This window comes from Orycteropus afer, unplaced genomic scaffold, assembly GCF_000298275.1.
Source record: "Orycteropus afer afer isolate SDZICR_OR568_19922 unplaced genomic scaffold, OryAfe1.0 scaffold00021, whole genome shotgun sequence".
NCBI classification, from domain to species: domain Eukaryota; kingdom Metazoa; phylum Chordata; class Mammalia; order Tubulidentata; family Orycteropodidae; genus Orycteropus; species Orycteropus afer.
The window spans coordinates 17,934,324-17,948,712 of record NW_006921608.1 but is presented as its reverse complement, the minus strand read 5'-3'; positions in this window follow the sequence as shown (position 1 = coordinate 17,948,712).

Here is a 14,389-nt window from a genome sequence, read left to right as displayed (position 1 = left end):
CCAGCCTTCTGGTTAGCAGTCAAATGCCTTCGGCCCTACGCCACCAGAGCTCCTTTTAAAAAGTATATGGAATGTAAATATTGGAAATGAAGAGATATAATTGGCATTATTTGGAGACATTACAATTTACTACCTAGAAAATCAAAGGTAATAACAACTAAAAAAAGGACAGTTCTAAAAAAAGAACTAAAAACAACTAAAAAAAAGAACACAAGATCAACAGGCAAAATCAATAACTTTATTAGTATCAATTATAAGATTTAATTGAAAACTGAGAACATTTGCAATAGGAATAAAATATATAAAATATCTAGGAATACTCTAACAAGAAATAAACAAAACCCATGTGAGTAAAACCATTTGACTAAAAATATTTTTTAAATATATCTAAAAGAAAAACATACCATGTCCTCCTCTATAGAAAAGCTCAATATCATACAAATGTCAATTATTCCTCACTTATCCAGAGACCAGAAGAACTAGATGGTGCCCAGCTAGCACAACAAACTATTCTGACCAAGAACACAATAGATGGTCTCACACAAAATGAGAGAAAATTGTAGAACAAAATTCTAATTCTTATTTTTTAAAAGGCCAGACTTACTGGACCATTAGAGACTAGAGGGACCCCCTGAGACACCCTTTAAATTTTGAACTAAAACTACTTGTAGAGATCATCTTTCAGCTAAATAACAGGCTGGCTCATAAATAAACAATACCACCAGTGAGTACTGTGCTCCTTTAAAGAAAGAGGAAAAAAATCACATATATGAGGCCAACCGGTCAACATTTCCTCTAAAACATAGATGTAAAGGTTGGGGGTGGGGGAGGTAACAAGGAAGCTAGAGCAACAGAAATGCAACAACCAGAATGGAAATATGGAGAATGTTGCCACAGTGTAGAAAATGTAACCATAGTCACTGAACAATACATGTAGAAATTATGAAATGGGAACATAATTTGTGTTTGTGTAAACTTTCACCAAAAACTATATAAAATATTTTTAATGGCAGATATTTTCCAAACTGATCTATAAAGTCATTGAAATTCTCTTCAAAATCTTAACATTTTTATGGAGCTTGGTAAGATAATTCTTACCAATTCTTTTCAAGGTGAAGAATTGAAAAGAAATAGGCAAGAGCAGCCAACAATATTTGAAAAAGAAGTGAGAAAGAACCTGCCTTATGTGCTAGATAAAGAGTAATTTAAAACATGATGCATTGGCTTAAGGATGGACATATGGACCAATGCAATAGATTAAAGTCTGGAAACAGACCTATGTATACATGGGAATTTGGCATATGATATAAATGACTTCTCAAATCAATGGGGAAAATAAGGATAATTCAATAAATGTTAGGATGATTGGATAGCAATCTAGGAAAAATTAAGAATAATAAATTCAAATATCTATCCCCCCTGCCCACCCAGTGCACACAAAAATAAATTCCAGGTAGATTAAAAAGTTATGTGTTGTCCAATATGTAGCCACTACCCACAAGTGACTATTTAAATTTAAATTTAATTAGAAATTCAGTTCTTCAGTCACACTAGCCACACTTCAGGTATTCCATAGCCACACATTGCTAGTGGCCACCATATCAGGCAGCATAGGTACAGAATGTTTTTTATCATTGCATAAAGCTCTACTGACATAGAAATATTTCTAGAGCTACAATTGTTAAAAGAAAAAAAAAATACAGAAAATATTTTTACAGTCTTGCAGGGGAGTTGCCTTTTCTAATACACAGATCCCAGAAGTCATAGGAGGAAAGACTGCTAATTTGACTCCTCAAAAATAAAAACTCTGTTTCAAGGAACGCAACGCAAAAACGCAACCATTGCTGTGAAGTCCGATCTGACTCATAGCGACCCCTCCTTGGGTTTCCAAGGCAGTATCACTACAGAAGTAGATTGCCCAACCTTCCTTCCAGGGAGTTTCAAGGAAGGGATCATAAAGTTTAAAGCACAAGTGACAGACAGAGCGAAAATATTTACAACAAGCATAATTTAAAAAGGAAAAAGAAGAAAGTGATTAAAAAAAAAAAAAAGAAAGAAAAAGCAGTGCAAGAAAGATCAAGGATATGAACAGACGATGTACAGACAAAAACAAGATGGCAAGACAGTCAGCAACTTCACTAGTTAAAAAACAAAAAGTACAAATCAAAAACCAAATGGAATGACCGTTTGTTCATCAGACAACCCCCTCTTGGAATGTCAATAGCGAAAATTAAAGTATCTGAGAAGTCCTGTGGTGCATAATAAACACTTTTAACTTTGCTTAACCGGTGTCCCAAGCGTATTTAACAAATTCTCCCCCACCCTGTTTTAGGAAACACAGCTCTAGTGTGAAAAAGATAGACAAGCTGAGATTCATGATAGTTCTACTTCAGTAAATTAGATAACCAATTCTTGCTCTGTAGATGACAGTCCCAATGTGTCCGGAAAAGTTTGAGGCTCTTAAATACAAATAGTTACTTGTTACCTTTCACAACTTTACTGTAGTCAATTATTTAGTGAATCTTTTTCTTCACAGATAATGCACAGAAAATCCTTATCTCTTGACTAAATGCTAATTGAGGTTCGAATTCATAAGATATTTCTGTATATCAAACAGCCAAAGTCCTGCTGACTACACGCGTAGTGGTTATCTTCCTCGCCTGGCCTCGACTGGGCAGCGGGCTGTTACCTACGGCGTGCTGGAAGGACAAATCAGAATGTTGGGAGGTCTGGGCTAGGCTGCTGCCCGGCCACCGCTGACTTGCAATTCGAAAGAACCTTCATGAAGTTGCCTGGGACATGCTTCCTCCTCTAGCTGAGAATCACTGATTAAGAGGATATATTTTCAGTCAAAACAAGTTTTCACTTTCTGTTTTAAGCTAATATATCCCAGAGTCTCTCTCTGGTCAGCTCATTTGACCAGTCGATTATACTTCCATGGGAGCCTTGCTAGCGCAGCAGTTAAGTACGGGGCTGCTACTTGAAAAGTCTGCAGTTTGAACATCCTTTCTGCGAGAGGAAGATATGGCAGTCTGTTTCCTTAAAGAGCACAGCCTTGGAAACCTATGCAGCTGTTCTACTCTGTCCTATAGGGTCACTTTGAATTGGAATCCACTCAACAACTGTGGCTTTATTATATTTAATAGGAGTCTTGGGGTCGTGCAAATGGTTAAGCACTTGGATTACTAACTGAAAGTCTGGCTGTTCAAACCCACCTAGCAAACACTCAGAAGAAAACCCTGTTGCTCTGCTTCCAGAAGGCCACGGCTTTAAAAACCCAATGGAGCACAGTGAGACAGGTGGACTCACCACGAGTCGATCTCGACTCATTGGTAACGGGTTTGCTGGTTTGCTACTGCATTTACTTAGGAGTCTGAAGTTTTAAAGTTGAGAGGTCTCTGTGTTATTCACCCATCTCCTCCAAAACAGTAATAAACAGTCATCCGAAATTCAACACGTTTTATCTTTTCCCCATGGAGGCCCATTTATAAAAATGTTTTTTAAAAACTTGCTTTTTAATCTATTAAAAAGTATGTTATCTATTTTCCAGGGCAATAAAGTTTTCATTCAAATCTTCTCCAACTGTCGTCTTTGAAAAATACGTATTTTTTTATATTTTAAACTGCATTCTGCCTTTCTTCAGAATTAAAACTGAAAATACCCTATAACTTTAATTGTAAAACTGGTTAATGACTTGTGCCTTCAGTAGAATAGAAATATTTCATTTATTTATAGATTGCTTTTTTTTTGAAGTACAAGGGAGCATTCTGGTATTTTGATTATTTAATATCTCTTATCTGTATAATTGGATATGTTTATGAATGAAAAATGCAATGTGATTAATTTTACTTTTTTTTTAACATTAGAATCCTGTTCACTCATCTTTTTAAAAATGATTACTTCAATATCGTTTAGATCTTTTAAAATAAGCTTCAGATGCTGAGGACAAATCATTCATCCCTAATAACTGGCTTTTGAACAACAGACAATCCCTTTGAAGTATCCAGGCTCTGCCATAGAAGCCCAGTTCACCGTTATTCCGTTAATTACAGGCTATTTATTTTGCATTGAACTCTTCCCACAAACTCTGTATTTTGAATACAGGCTACTGTAAAACAAGCATACTCACTGCTGATAGTAAAACCACTGTCCTAATCTGCTGTTCAGTTGAAAATCTGATAATAATGGTTACTTTACCTCAAGAGAAATTCTACAGGCAAACATGTCATGAGTGGCCCAGTTTGACTGAGAACAGATCCATGCCACTGGCCATAAAGGGTAAACACTTAAGACATTTAACCTAGCTGAACAGTACTAAATGGAAGGGGTGGTCATCTGGATTATGAATCACCTAATTGACATGTCAGAAAATAAGCATTTTATTGACAGAAGGTGATTGTAGGGGAGAGTCATTTTTCATGTAAATAGCCAGATACCTTCCCTCCTTCCTTTTGTATTCATACTTCTGTGTATATGTGTTGGGGGGCAGGGTGGTGGTAGGGTGTTTGGGTGAGAACAGAAGGGATACTCTGCTATGATTTAGTATTCCTTGTACGTAATAGCTTATTTCTTATTTTGGCTTTTCGTTTCCACAACTCTCTAGAAATCTGTACTTGTTCAGAGTTTCTAAACAAATCTCAATTTTTTACATTTGATCTTGAACTTTCGCTGTATAACCTGTCAGTAGTTGAATGAAGAATTTTATAGGAATGATTGTTATTACCCTTCTTTCTCAATTGGACACTTTTCACTGATTAGTAGTAAGACAATGCATTTTAAAAACACACATACCCCTCCCGACACAGACTTAGAGACACACCCACACGTATTTGTTTGCAATAATGAGAATAAATTTACTACAAAATGACCTAAACTGTAAGATGCTTGCAGTTAAGACCCAAGTGTTACCCATCTTTACATCTCTCCCCAAATTCTGCTCTATCTCAATTGTGTTCAAAGCAGTTGCTTATACATAGCAAAGAAGCCCTAGTGGTGCAAAGGCTTAGTGCTCCACTGATAGCCACTGGGGCTGCAGTTGGAACCCACCAGCCACAACATGGAAGAAAAGACCTAAGATACCCTATGGGGCAGTTCTACTCTGTCCTATAGGGTCACTTTGAGTAGGGATCAATGTAATAGTACCTAACAACAACATATGTAGTAGGTGCTCCATATATGTTTAGTTTTAATGTTAACTACATGTTTATTCATTTAATTTTAATATGTTGATTTACTGATTTCAGAAAATGTTCTCGGATACTCTCATGACAGTATTAATAAATTTTAACTGAAAAGAGTAATAATTTAATTCAATTTAATTTAAATTGAGCCAAATCGTTGCACTGATTTCTTGGTTAAAATCATATTATATTCTTACCAAATAAAACAAAAAATAATATTTTATCTTAATTCTAGCATATGTGATAGACCCTCAATAAACACTTGTAGAATTCAACTTATTCTCTTAGGTGATCAGAATTCCAAACCAACTCCCTATATCCAAGAAGTATGTTTCATTCTCTACTAAATTGTGATACATTTTCCAACTTTGAAAGTCTTTTCTAGAAAAATGACAGTGTAGCCTATATTACATCTTTTTTAGTGAAAGCTTGACTGCATAAACTCATTAATATACTCCAATTTGTACTGCAAAGATAATAGCTTGTGGCTTTCTTATGAATAAATACATCAGAATGAAAGCTTAAACTTCAGACTTCACACTAGCTGTAACATACAGGAGAGAAGCTTGCTGTGTAAACTTAAAATAAAGAAATAAACAAGTAAATATATATGCAAAAGTCAGAGATGCTATTATATTTGTAGGAAAAACTACCTATAGTTTTGAAATGCTGAGAAGTCAGTTGGTATTGTACTAGTTTTCACACCGAATAGCAGTTTCCTTCTTATTCCTTTTATAATTCACAAAAATTATTGGATTGTGGACTTGTGTTATACCCTCCTCCAACACAGGTGAGGCTGCCCAGTAGCTTCTGCCATTGTGTGTGTGTGTGTGTGTGTGTCTTGGGGGTTGGGTACATAATATACATACTTACTGAAAAATCTAAGTATGTTCAGAATAGGCAAATAATGGTCCCCAGGAATATTAATATGTTTCACTCCCCCAATACTACCTTCTTCCTTTAAAAAAAAAAAAAAAAAAAAAATCCAAAATTTAAAATAAGGCTTCTAAAGTAAGTTGTTTGTTTGTTTGTTTGTTTGTTTTGTAAGAAGTAGATCACCCAGACCATTCAGATAATCGGTAGGGTCACTTCCTACTCTAAAATTCTAGGGTTGTCATCTGAGCTTTTTGACCCAAAATTAAAATTACCCCACTATGATTCTTAATCCCTGAAAAAGAGCAAAAAGAGAGAGAGGAAAGAAGGTTAAAAAGATAGAGAAAAAACAATGAGCAAACTGTACTAGAGAAGTAAAACTTAATGTGTCAGCAACTCATTAAGAAATCAAAGTGTAACACAATTTAAAAATCTTGCACAATTACCAAAAATGTTTGCATCTCATGATTGGTTAGATTAAGAGGATGGCAATTATCTTAATGTCATGGTGTCTGTTATAAACTTCAAGTCCAGGAGAAGCCCTCGGACTCAAATCATCAGGGGAAGAGAAGCTCATTTTCCAAAATCATCAAATTCCTTTATAAAAAGGAATTCTTTGAAGACAAAGGAAATTTCAGGACCACAACTGGGGCTTTAACCATCTCGAAAGTACCAACTTCTCAATTTTTTTTTTATTCCCAACCCATAGTTTAGTACATGGACTAGTTTAAATTCGATAAATACTGAGTAGCCAATGATTTGGAGGATGAAAGAAGTCAGGGAGGAAACCTATATTACCTGTTGTTACCTGCGGTTGAGTCGGACCAATTCATGGCGACCCCTCCTTGGGTTTGCGAGGCGGTATGACTACGGAAGTAGATTGCCCAACCTTCCTTCTGAGTATATTACCTAAGAACCAAAAAAAGTAAACCCACTGCCATCAAGTTGATTCTGACTCATAATGACCCCCATTGGGTTTCTAAGGCCATAAATCTTTATGGAATTAGATTGCCCTGTCTTCCTTCTAGGAGTTCTGGTGGTGTAGTGACTAAGGCATTTAATTGCTAACCAGAAGACAACTGCTAATCAGAAGACTGGCGGTTCAAACCCACCAGCCACTCCTCAGTTGGGCAATCTACTTCTGTAGTGATATCGCCTCAGAAACCCAAGGAGGGCTCACTATGAGTCGGATCTGACTTGAGGGCAGCGTGTTGCATTTTTTTGCATTGTTGTCTTCCTTCTGCGGAGTGACTGGGGGGTTTGAACAACCAACCTTCTGGTTACAAGTCAAATACCTCAGGCACCGCACCACCAGAGTTCCTTATGACCTAAGAAAGTAAGAAAATGTTACTTATCTCAATAACAATGAAAATTTGGAATTTCCAAAGATAGCATTGGAAGGAAAATCTAAAAGTTGAAAACAGCTGGACACTCAGTGCCAACTCTGTTCTCCTGAGATCTATGTTCTGTTAAAGACAAGGTTTCTCAAATGTTGGCACTACTGAGATTTTGTGCTTTATCTAGCTCTGTTATGGGGACTGTCTATATATTGCAGCATGTTTAGCAGAATCCCTGGCCTACCTATGAGATGCCAGTAGCACTCCCCCCACCAGCTGTGATGACCAAAAATGTCTCCAGACATTAACAAATGTCCCCTAAAACCCACTGCCATCTAGTCAATTCGGACTCACAGCAGTAGGATAGAGTAGAACTGTCCCATCAGGTTTCTAATGCTGTAAATCTTTACCAAACCAGACAACCTCAGCTTTCACCCGTGGAGTGGCTGTTGGTTTGAACCTCTCACCTTTTGGTTAGCAGTTGAAAGCTCTAACCAAAAACCAAACCAAACCCACTGCTTTCTAGTTGATTCTGACTCACAGTGATCCCCATTGGGTTTGTTGTTGTTGTTGTTATGTGCCATCGAGTCAGACCCGACTCATAGTGACCCCTTCTTGGGTTTCCAAGGCAGTATCACTAAGGAAGTCAATTGCCCCATCTGCCTTCCGAGGAGTGGCTGGTGGATTGAACTGCTAGCCTTCTGGTTAGCAGGCAAGTGCCTTATTCACTATGGCACCAAACCAGAAAACCCACTGACATTCAGTCGATTCTGACTCATAGCGACCACTATGGGCTTTCTGGAAGCCCCAGTGGAAACTATTCAGCATCATGGTTAACACTGACATACCTCCACTGACATGGTGGCTGCACATGAAGTGCGTTAGCCAGAAATCAAACCAGGGCCCCTGCACAGAAGGTGAGAACTTTACCACTAAACCATAGTTTCCTTTTACAGGGTCATACATTGCATCGTAACCTAATTATCTTTAAAAAGTCACACGTGCACTCGCATTATTTTTATGAAAACATCTTCATGTTCTCCTACGATCTCGAAGAGTCACCATGGAGGACATGGTGAAGAAGGGAATAAGAGAAATTTGTTTTGGGATGCTCGGCTAGCTGTTGTCCACACACTACATCTGCATTGGCAGTGATGGATGTGTTTGATGCTCAGAGACTGACATTTCTGCTGGAAAGACTGCCATTTGTTTTTCATCACAGTGGCACACAATTTCCTGCATTCTCTGCCCCTGGGATGTTTTCTGTGAAGAGAAAACATTGCTTTCAACTTTTAGGATATCTGCCCTAAATTAGCCCCATAAGTTCTCCGTGTTCTCCAAGACCATGGGAGAAAAAGTAACAGAACAGAATCTAAAATTCAGTAGAGCCAACAACTGCTGTTTCTTGGAGAAAGTTTTAGCAGAAGATCAGTTTGACCAGCTGGGTGCCATCCTCTAAGCACAAACCAATGAGTACAACCAATTCCAACAGGTGGAGAGTTTAGGAATCATACTGAAGTCTCCAAAAATATGTGGAAACATCCTTGGACTCAAGAAGGTACACGTTCCAAATGAAATTCCAAGAAACCAGAATAAAAACTTTCTTCTTCTTGACAAAGGACTTAGGACAGCCATCCCAATCCTCACACACAGGCATTTGCTCTTTTGTTACAAATAGGACATTTAACCTCTCCAGGTCTCAGTTCCCTCTCCTGGAAAATGAGATGGTTGATCTAGATAATCCCTTTTACTTTTATAATCTTATATGCATACATCAGGTTGGAAGCTCTCATAAGTATTTTTCAATAGGAATGTGTGGGGTGGGAATTTGTTGTGCAAAAACTTTCCCAAAATATTCCCTCATCTTAATTATCCTAGCTTTCCTTAGATACAATATTCATCAGTTTGACACTCGACTCTGCCGGTACTGTCCTTCCGAACACTTCTGTTTCACCCGATCCTAACCATCACCATCTTTACCAGGCTGAAGCCTGTCATTTGTTAAGTCTTCTCTCAAGCATTACCTCTTCCAGGTGCGTGTTCTGTCCACTTAAGTAGAATAATAAGGTGTCCTTTCTCTGGGCTTCCTGTAACACCCTATACATATATCACTACATTGCATTAGCACATTATATTAAAATGATCTGTTTCAGGAAGTTCTTGAATTCAGGAGCCTTATCTCTTATCTTTGTGTTCCAGTGCCTAGCCTAGTGACTAGTACATTACAGGTGATTGGGAGGAAAACAAAGTTTGGTGATTCTTGTTGAATCTATGTGTGCATATAGGACGTCAACTTGCAGAAACAAGAATTGATCCATGTGTTACTATGAAGAAAGATGAGTCTACCTACTTTATACTGGATCCTAAAGTAGGAGAGAAGGCACCCTGGTGGCACAAGCAGTTAAGCACTCGCTGCTAAATGAAAGGTTGGTGATTCTAACCCACCCAGTGGCTCTGCAGAAGAAAGATCAGCTTCCATAAAGATTGCAGCCAAGAAAGCCCATAGGGCACTTCTACCCTTCCCTGAGGTTACTATGAGATGAAAATGACTCAGCAGCACCTACAACCTGCCACAAACTAGGAGGGGCTACAGTAAAATTTGGAAGGTGAGTGATTATTCAAAATTTGGAAGAGAACTTTAAGTAAACATAAATTATATAGCCAAAGTAAAAGACAAAGTTCTTATAAGGATCTATAAGGCCTACATAGTCTGGCCCAATCCTTGCTCTCTATCTCTGTGACTCTCTTATCTCCCTCCTTCACTACAGTTCAGCCAAAAGGACCAGTCACTAAATGTCTTAAGGCATTTACATTTAGTATTCTCTCAACCTTAATCACCACTTCCCTGGTTAACCACAGGCTTTGATATCCACCTCCTTTTAGGTTTTTTCTCAGAAACCAGCTTTTTAGTAAAGTCTCCCATGGCTACTCTACGTAACATGACAATAGCCACCTTCCTGCACTCCCTAAACCTCACCTTGTCCAGATCTTCTCTCAGTAGATCACCAGATCTTTCTGTCATGATTCCATGCTTTTTCTCCTTCACAGCACCAGTTAGTAACTGTAGGTTTATAGTTACTTGTTTACTTTTTAAAAGTCAGTCTCTACCACTAATTATGCAGTAAACCTGTGAGTGTTGGGACCTTGTCTGTGTTGGTCACCACTGAACACCCAGCACCTAGTATGTTGTTGTTGTTGTTGTTTGCCGTCGAGTCGGCCCCGACTCGACCCCTCCTTGGGTTTCTGAGGCAGTATCACTAAGGAAGTAGGATTGCCCAACCTTCCTTCCGAGGAGTGGCTGGTGGGTTTGAACCTCCAGCCTTCTGGTTAGCAGTCAAGTGCCTTAGCCACTATGCTACCAGAGCTCCTAGCACCTAGTATAGGTACCTTATATATAATGGATGCTGAATAAATTATATGTTGACTAGATGAATGTATTTATGTACTTTGATCACCATCTGACTCTGTCCGGAACTCATCACTTATGTTTTCTCCCAATACTACTTGTTCCTCCAAATATCACCTCATTCATAATTGTGGGAGCTTCATGGTTTGTTTGTCTGTTTTTTAACTGTCAGGTTCATATCAGATTTTATCTTATTTATGTTTACAACACGTATTAATAAAACAAATGGCATGTTTGACCGATCAAGATTTTTTTAAAGTAATCAATCCATCACATTCATTCTTAGAACTAGATTCAAGACATTTTTTTCTTTTAAAAAATATAAGCATTTCTAACAAGAGAAAGGGAGCTCTGGTGGCATAGTGCCTAAGGCATTTGACTGCTAACCAGAAGGCTGGTGGTTCAAACCCACCAGCCACTCCTTGGAAGGAAGATTGGGTAATCTACTTCTGTAGAGATAATTGCCTTGGAAACCCAAGGAGGGGTTACAATGAGTCAGACTCGACTCAAACAAGAGAAAAATGATCATCAAAATCTGACTATATGCTACAAAAACTATTACTATTTTCATTCTTGTTGTTTGCAGCATGAGGAAGGCTACGCACACAGACTACAGGATATATGTTGAACTCCAGCTATGCCAGAGATATAATGGAGAGTATCAGTCACTAGTCACCTGCTCTACCCTTCTGTGATCCAAGTAGCCAAAGAAAGATGGATAGCATGTATCAGTAAAAGTTTCCTTCAGAACTTTTCCAGAAGTTTCCAAAATGTCATAATCCAAGGGCAAAGCTGAATTTGTGAAATGAAATTTAGTCAGGAACAGAATTCTTAGCAACAGCAAGGCACAGATTCTACCAAGTGCGTTTCTTGTTATATTTTGGCTTTGTGATTTTTTTTCTTTTGATCACCTGGGTTCTTTGACCTCAGACAATTTTTTCCTATTATTTCTATCTACAACTGTACATACAGTTTGCTGTCCCAGAATCATGAACTTTATAGTCCATTTTTATGTTGCTACTCTGGCTTTATACATTTTAAAGACTGAATAATATTTCATAAGTTGATTATACTATTCCTGGGTAGCATAGTGGCTAAGGCACTTGACTGCTCACCAGATGGCTGGCGGGTCAAACCCATCAGCCACTCCTCGGAAGGAAGGTTGGGCAATCCTACTTCCGTAGTGATACTGCCTCGGAAACCCAAGGAGGGGTCGCTATGAGTCAGGGCTGACTCGACGGCACATAACAACAACAACAACATGTTTAAAGCCTTCTCCAAGGAATGGTCTTCTGACAACGTGACCAAAGTAGGTGAGATGAAAAAGGGGAAGGCTCTCAACAAAATGGATTGACACAGCGGCTGTAACAATGGGCTCAGGTATAGCAAGGATTGTGAGGCTGGCACACAGTACTGGGCAGTGTTGTACGTAGTGTTGCTATGAATCCGAGCTGACTCAATGGCACCTAACAACAACATATTTAAAGCAGCAAAGTTTTAAAAGTTTAAAGGCCCATACTGCCTGCGTTGAAAGATCAGCTCTGCTATTTACTGATCCTGTGACCTTAAAAAATTACCTCATCTCTTGGTAATTTTCCATGTCTTGAAATTGGAACTAGTAATAATACCTACTTCATAGAGAAGCAATGAGGATTAAGTAAGTTATAAGATGTAAAGTGTACAGATCGTACTATGCAAATATTAGCTATTTTTGTTAGCTATTTTTGTTGTTCTTCTATGTTCCTGAATTTTTTTTTTTCAGAACTCAGGTAATACTACAATAAACAACTTAAACATAAAGCTTTTTTCTTCCTCATTAACCACTCTCCCAAGAAGTTCTTTTCATTTCCCTATTTTATCCAAAATGCTAAACCATATCCCACCTTAGTAAATGTATTTCCTTTAAACAACTGACAACTGAAAACCAGGCTATGAGCAAGTTTCCACTGGGTGAGCATTAGGTAGCAGAAAAGCACTCATTTATGTAGGAGCTTGAATTTTGAGGTTGGAATCAAAGTAAACAAGCAGGTGAAGAGGTTGGGATGATGAAAGACAATAGACCATTACCTAAGACTAATGGTGTTGTAAAGGAGATAAATGTCTTTGAAGTAGCACCCTTAAAACCTGTGACCTTTAGGTTGACCTTTCCTTTCAGATTATGGTATGCAGGTTGTTTTGGAGTCTGTTGAAAGTCAGCAATTACAAAGATGGGGCTTGAGTGAAACAGATCTTTGAGGAAGGTGCTACCCAGAGGTGTGACTCCCTTCTTTATACCAACTACCCATTGGTTTCCAAATTCCCAATCACTTTTCAAACGTTGAAGCTCTACAGCTCACCTTTCACAGGTCCCCTTTCTCCTAGAATGAAAATACTTTTAGTCCTGCCCCACTGTTACAGTCTCTGCTGTGAGGACAGAAAATAAACCAACAATGGAATTTGTACAAATTGTCCTTTTCCTTTTAAGAGTATCATAACAGTTGATTAATGTTAAACACTAGTCACCTGCAAATAATGGTATCTATAAGAATTACACATTTTGTGTTAAGGGCATTTAAGAAAATAGAGGATTGATGACTTTGTCAGAAGATACCAGAAATATACATTTGATCAGAATTAATAACATATTAAGTAATAATGTACAATGCAGATGATTTGAAGCAAATCATATTCATGCAGTATAATAAAGTTTTCAAAGAGCTTTCACTTATAATGACAATCTTCACATAGCATTGAAAGATAGAGAAGCATACATGATTATTATTTTTTACAGCCAAGGAAACGAAGCCTCAGAGAGGTTAAGAATTTTGCCTGAGGTCACACAATTGGAAAAAACTAAATTCCATGCCTCCATTCTCCTGATATAATGTACTATCTCTGAGGCCTCTATGTTAAGCAATATTCTCCAAGTGCCTAGAATACTTATTTGTAAGTTAAACAGCCTGGTGATGAGTCACGCTGGACCCAGAGGCAAAAGGAAAAATCAGTAATACTGATCCTATCCTTATTTAAAATGTGGCTAATTTTTTTATCATGGATTTTTTTCATTTATTTTGATTCTTAATATTTTGCATGAAAATATTATTTATTTGATTATAAGTCCGGCTCAGAATGACGCTCATTCAGTTTCCAAGGGTATAAATCTTTATGGAAACAGATTGTCTCTTCTTTCCTCTGCAGAGCAGCTGGTGAGTTTGAACCCTCAACATTTTGGTTGTTGTTATGTTGTTGTTAGGTGCCGTCCAGTCGTTTCTGACTCATAGCAACCCCATGCACAGCAGAACGAAACACTGCCTGATCCCACATCCGCTCCACGATCCCTGCTATACTTGAGCCCATCATCGCAGCCACCGTGTCAATCCATCTCGTTGAAAGCCTCCCCCTCTTTCGTTGACCCTCCACCCTACCAAGTATGACATCCTTCTCCAGGGAATGGTCCCTTCTGACAACATGACCAAAGTAGGTGAGACGAAGTTCGGCTATTCTTGCTTCCAAGGAGCATTTCGGATGCACTTCCACCAGGACAGATCTGTTAGTTCTTTTAGCAGTCCATGGTACTTTCAGCATTCTTTGCCAGCACCACAACTCAAAAGCAT